The sequence below is a fragment of the Ranitomeya variabilis genome, chromosome 2 (assembly GCF_051348905.1).
Source record: "Ranitomeya variabilis isolate aRanVar5 chromosome 2, aRanVar5.hap1, whole genome shotgun sequence".
Lineage (NCBI taxonomy): Eukaryota > Metazoa > Chordata > Amphibia > Anura > Dendrobatidae > Ranitomeya > Ranitomeya variabilis.
In genome coordinates, this window is record NC_135233.1 from 992307354 (window position 1) to 992314254 (window position 6901).

Genomic DNA, 6901 nt, shown 5'->3' on the forward strand with positions numbered 1-6901 from the left:
ATTTTTATAAAACATTAAGCTTAAGATTAATAGGGGTGCCCAATCTTTTTCATATAACTGTATGTAGTATGTAGCATGTATGTAGTATGTATGTAGCATGTACAGTTAGGTCCATATATATTTGGACAGAGACAACATTTTTCTAATTTTGGTTACAGACATTACCACAATGAATTTTAAACAAAACAATTCAGATGCAGTTGAAGTTCAGACTTTCAGCTTTCATTTGAGGGTATCCACATTAAAATCGGATGAAGGGTTTAGGAGTTTCAACTCCTTAACATGTGCCACCCTGTTTTTAAAGGGACCAAAAGTAATTGGACAATTGACTCCAAGGCTATTTCATGGGCAGGTGTGGGCAATCCCTTCGTTATGTCATTCTCAATTAAGCAGATAAAGGGCCTGGAGTTGATTTGAGGTGTGGTGTTTGCATTTGGAAGGTTTTGCTGTGAAGTAAACATGCGGTCAAAGGAGCTCTCCTTGCAGGTGAATCAAGCCATCCTTAAAGGGAACCTGTCACCTGAATTTGGCGGGACCAGTTTTGGGTCATATGGGCGGGGTTTTCGGGTGTTTGATTCACCCTTTCCTTACCCGCTGGCTGCATGCTGGCCGCAATATTGGATTGAAGTTCATTCTCTGTCCTCCGGAGTACATGCCAGCACAAGGCAATGTTGCTTTGCGCAGGCGTGTACTCCGGAGGACAGAGAATGAACTTCAATCCAATATTGCAGCCAGCGGGTAAGGAAAGGGCGAATCAAACACCCGAAAACCCCGCCCATATGACCCAAAACTGGTCCCGCCAAATTCAGGTGACAGGTTCCCTTTAAGCTGCGAAAACAGAAAAAACCCATCTGAGAAATTGCTACAATATTAGGAGTGGCAAAATCTACAGTTTGGTACATCCTGAGAAAGAAAGAAAGCACTGGTGAACTCATCAATGCAAAAAGACCTGGGCGCCCACGGAAGACAACAGTGGTGGATGATCGCAGAATAATCTCCATGGTGAGGAGAAATCCATTCACAACAGCCAACCAAGTGAACAACACCCTCCAGGAGGTCGGCGTATCAATATCCAAATCTACCATAAAGAGAAGACTGCATGAAAGTAAATACAGAGGGTTCACTGCACGGTGCAAGCCACTCATAAGCATCAAGAATAAAAAGGCTAGACTGATCTTTGCTAAAAAAACATCTAAAAAAGCCAGCACAGTTCTGGAAGAACATTCTTTGGACAGATGAAACCAAGATCAACCTCTACCAGAATGATGGAAAGAGAAAAGCATGGCAAAGGCGTGGTACAGCTCATGACCCAAAGCATACCACATCATCTGTAAAACACGGTGGAGGCAGTGTGATGGCTTGGGCATGCATGGCTGCCAGTGGCACTGGGTCACTAGTGTTTATTGATGATGTGACACAGGACAGAAGCAGCCGAATGAATTCTGAGGTATTCCAAGACATACTGTGTGCTCAGATCCAGCCAAATGCAGCCAAACTGATTGGTCGTCGTTTCATACTACAGATGGACAATGACCCAAAACATAAAGCCAAAGCAACCCAGGAGTTTATTAAATCAAAGAAGTGGAATATTCTTGAATGGCCAAGTCAGTCACCTGATCTCAACCCAATTGAGCATGCATTTCACTTGTTAAAGACTAAACTTCAGACAGAAAGGCCCACAAACAAACAGCAACTGAAAACCACCGCAGTGAAGGCCTGGCAGAGCATCAAAAAGGAGGAAACACAGCGTCTGGTGATGATCATGAGTTCAAGACTTCAGGCAGTCATTGCCAACAGAGGGTTTTCAACCAAGTACTAGAAATGAACATTTTATTTAAAATTATTGAATCTGTCCAATTACTTTTGGTCCCTTTAAAAACAGGGTGGCACATGTTAAGGAGTTGAAACTCCTAAACTCTTCATCCAATTTTAATGTGGATACCCTCAAATGAAAGCTGAAAGTCTGAACTTCAACTGCATCTGAATTGTTTTGTTTAAAATTCATTGTGGTAATGTTTATAACCAAAATTGGAAAAATGTTGTCTCTGTCCAAATATATATGGACCTAACTGTATGTAGTTTGTAGCATGTATGTAGTATGTATGTAGCATGTATGTATGTAGCATGTATGTATGTATGTAGCATGTATGTATGTAGCATGTAGTGTGTATGTAGCATGTATGTAGCATGCATGTATGTAGCCTGTATGTAGTATGCATGCAGGGTTTTTTTTTTGTGTTTTTTTTTTTTATACATTCAACACATTAGCCGGATGATGGGACTACTACTGTCCCATCATTGGCTAATGTGTCAATCACTGTCATTGTAGGAGGCATCGTCCGATGGGACTTGTAGTCCCATTGAACGATGCCTGCACACACGCACAGACCCCCGGCAGCCAATACAGAGCCCCAGCACGCCGCACAGAGCCCCGAGAGGCCGCACAGACCCCCCAGCAGCCCGCACAGAGCCCCCGGCAGGCCGCACAGACCCCCCGGCAGGCCGTACAGACCACCAGCAGGCACGCACAGACCACCTACAGTCCTGCACAGACCCCGCCCGCACAGAGACATGCAGTTTCCACCCACGCACCGCCCACACTCAATTATACTGCATTTTTGCACTGTGGGACTTCCGATTCTGGTATCCGATATCGCAAAAATATCGGAACTCGGTATTGGAATTCCGATACAGCGAATATCGTCCGATACCCGATATTTGCAGTATTGGAATGCTCAACACTACTGGTGAAATGAGAAAGAGCTGACACACAAACCTCCATTGAAGTAGGATCCCCTGCCTTGAACAGGTAATTACAACAGGGGATCTGCTGAGCCAGCCACATTGTCTAGGATTTGTATGCTTAGAGGTGGAGAAATACAATTGTTGAGGCAGGGGCTCCCTCTGTTCAAAGGAACTATCTCAGACACTCTGGGGCCAGTGGTCAGTGATGAATATTGCGGATTGCATTGATATTTATCCTTATGAAGTGATGATCATAATGCATTCCCTCACAACACCATAAGGCCGGCTTAACACCTCCAACTTAATATCGTAAGATGGATGATGCTATCCATTCCATGTTTCATCTCTATAGAAAGGTGAAATCGTGAAACATGACAATATCTCCCGCCTGGTACCTCCAGGGGTGAAGATATCCTAAAAGATGTGGATCTCATAATCTTCTAAATACCTAGCACATCCTACGACAAGCCCCCTTTCATATGAGCTCACCAAGGGGGAGGTATGTTGGCGTAACCTTTATCTAATAAAAATCAGAGTTTGAGGTTTTGTCATTTGTCAGTTCTGGAAGACACAGTAATCTGTGGTTCTGTCTGTTGCGCTAAGGAGTTGGCTACGGAGTGCTTCCCTCCGCTAAGTTCTGAGCCATTCCAGTGACACAGATTTTGTATTTTTCTTGCTATAGCTTTTATTTTAAGTGATTGTGTATATCGTATTGTTTTTTTTCCATTTTATAACATATTGTATATTTTCTACTTCTCTGGATTAAATATATAACATTTAATAGCTCCGTTCCTCATGCTCTGTAAACCACACTCCTGAAGCCATACGCTACCTGTCGGGTGTCCAATTGGCATGTATAAACGATTGGTGGTTGCAGCTAGTTTTTCATGGGTTATTGGAAAGCTTGGCAGTGACCGTACCGGAGTTTATATATACTGTATATTCCATACGTTGGAATCGGATGTGTATATGCTATTAGTTCACTGTGAGCTCTCTAATATCTGGCCTATTAGTGAAAGCAGCTGTGGCCTCCTCCATCAATCATCAGCCAATTGTGTAATTGTCTTGATGATTGGATGCAGCATCATGAACATCAAGCAACTGTGAGAGGAGATATCTGCGGGATCTCCCAACTGTTCCCCTGATAAACTGGTGGCAGCTGTGGGATATATAGCTCACGCCAGCTATGGTGATGTGGTGGACATGCTCAGAACAACCTTCGAGCAGTGGGTCCAGGGACTATCGGTCACCACCTTTGAGGCATTGAAAGACCAGTTTCTTCATCTTTTCCCTGTGGAGGTGCGACAGTTCATAATGGACCAGGAACCAAAGGAGGCCACCAAGGCAGCACAGATAGAAGATGTCACTGAGGCCAACCATACACCTGAGGAGCGGAAGTCAGCAGTTGCTGGCTGGAAAGGAGGTAAGCTGACGACCATTGCCCCTGCCAGCTGGTCCTTGGGGGGTCTCACCCAATGTTCCAGCACCTGGCCTGCATCTGACTCCCGCTGGTGCTATACAAAGAGCATTCTACGCTATATAGGCAGAAGAGGAAACCCACATCAGAGGCCTAATCTGAGGAGATATCTGTGGGATTTCCCGGCTATTAACCTGACACTGGGTAATATGGATAAACTAATAGCACATATAAAATGAAAAGTTTCATAAAAAATTTTTTAAATGTGTCTGACATAGGGAAATGAGATTCTAAACTCCATATTGGCTAGCGACTGTTGTGTATAGTGATTTCTGTATATTACATCATTGTATGTTGGCGCTATGAAAGCAACATGAGTAAATATCTGTGATTACAATTCACATTACTTCAGTCAAAGCTGCTCAGCTCTTGGATTAGGTTTACATAGCTGAGCTGCCAAATAAAGCCTGAGACCCTAATGAGCAATGCAAGCATTTAATAGTGGACAGGAGACTCCTTGCTCTCTGCAGATGAATTACAGCTGACCTTGCTCTTTTTGGCCACAGTCCCTGCAGCTATAGAAGCTGCGTTTTACAGTAACAGCAACATCTAGACACTTCAGACATCTCATGCACATGGAACGCCCGCCAGGGCCGTGGGGTACTAGGTATCGGGTCCGGTACTTTAAGGGGATGTCATGGTGGCTGCGATGTGGCCCTGGGCGCCCAACTAAAGGGAAAGTCTTTTAGGGCTTTTATGAATAAAGTTTGTGTTCGTGACGCCACCTGTGGTATTCGGTCAGTAGGAACCGATGCTGCTTAAAGGGGTCGTCTGGGGTGATGGTATGGCAGCTAGATGGTATACCTTCCCACAGGTGAAGTAGGTCCCCAGGGCTCCCAGTGTATGGTGAAGATGATGGGTGGTGCGATGAAGAACGAGGACACAGGTTTGCAGTCTCTTTACCTGGTTTACTGTAGGCTTCAGGCAACCGCAGTCCAGGGCACCGGACAACGGGTACAGGCAGAGTCTGGCCGGCTTGGAGGCGACTCCAGAGTCTTCTCACCAGGAGGAGATCAAAGCCTTCCTAAAAGTGCGGTGGTGATGTGGTTCTTTCTGCCTAAGGCTTCAAACAAGGTCCTCACAGTTCCTCTCTGTCCCCCAAAAAGGTTAGGACACAGCCCGTGTGACAGGTGAACTGGGCCGTTTTACACGGTCTCTATCATGACCCGGGCCCTATAGGTATCACTGTGTCTCCTGGGTATCAATGAGGACAAGTGATCTACAATCCAGCTGTCCTGCCGCTTTCAGCTATGCCACTATAGAGTTCAGCATGGCCACGGTCTTCCTGATACCGGAATCTGCACTAACCAGGGAGGTAGCCACTTCTCAGCTCTGTTCCACTGGCTCTATTCTCCTGCGCTTCTCCCTCCTGCAATCTCTTCCACAATCTGTTCGTCTTTCTTAAGGCCCCGTCACACATAGCGATTTACCAACGATCACGACCAGCGATACGACCTGGCCGTGATCGTTGGTAAGTCGCTGTGTGGTCGCTGGGGAGCTGTCACACAGACAGCTCTCTCCAGCGACCAACGATCAGGGGAACGACTTCGGCATCGTTGAAACTGTCTTCAACGATGCCGAAGTCCCCCTGCAGCACCCGGGTAACCAGGGTAAACATCGGGTTACTAAGCGCAGGGCCGCGCTTAGTAACCCGATGTTTACCCTGGTTACCAAAAAAAACAAACAGTACATACTCGCCTTCTGATGTCCGTCAGGTCCCTTGCCGTCTGCTTCCTGCTCTGACTGAGTGCCGCCGTACAGTGAGAGCAGAGCGCAGCGGTGACGTCACCGCTGTGCTGTACTTTCACTTTCACTTTGCGGCGCTCAGTCAGTGTGGGAAGCAGACGGCAAGGGACCTGACGGACATCAGATGGTGAGTATGTAGTGTTTGTTTTTTTTTACATTTACGGCCCTGCGCTTAGTAACCCGATGTTTACCCTGGTTACCAGTGAAGACATCGCTGGATCGGTGTCACACACACCGATTCAGCGATGTCAGCGGGACCTCAACGACCAAAAAAAGGTCCAGGCCATTCCGACACGACCAGCGATCTCACAGCAGGGGCCTGATCGCTGGTACGTGTCACACATAGCGAGATCGCTACTGAGGTCGCTGTTGCGTCACAAAACTTGTGACTCAGCAGCGATCTCGCTATGTGTGACGGGGCCTTAAATCCTTTCAATGCTTGAGCTGCAGCACCTTCGGCACCTTCAGCTGCACGGCTCCAAACACGTCCCTATGCTCAGACTTCTCCAGTCTGCTGTCAGGCACTCTCTACTCCCTTGGTCTCTCTGGACCAACTGCTCTCTAACTTCCCCTCCAGCCAGAATATATAAGGGCAGCTCCCCTTAATCCAGTTTCAGAGCTCCCCCTTCTGGCCTGGAGTGTGAACGTGATGTATGTGATATTTACCTGGTGAAAGTTATCCTTCATCGCCTCCAAGCACGACATCACTCTCCCCATGGGGAAAGCAATGCCACTGTGACGGCCAGGATCCTGGAGTGTGACACAAACACCTTGTTTTTTTGTCCTCAGTATTTTGTGGTTTGTTTGGTTTTTGCAGAATAGAGCATGTCACATCTTTCATCGTTTTTTCATCGTTTTTCAGCCATTGAAACTAATGGGTGGTAAAAAAAAAAAAAAAGGGAGCAAAAATGCAGGTATCAGGTTTTGCTGCGT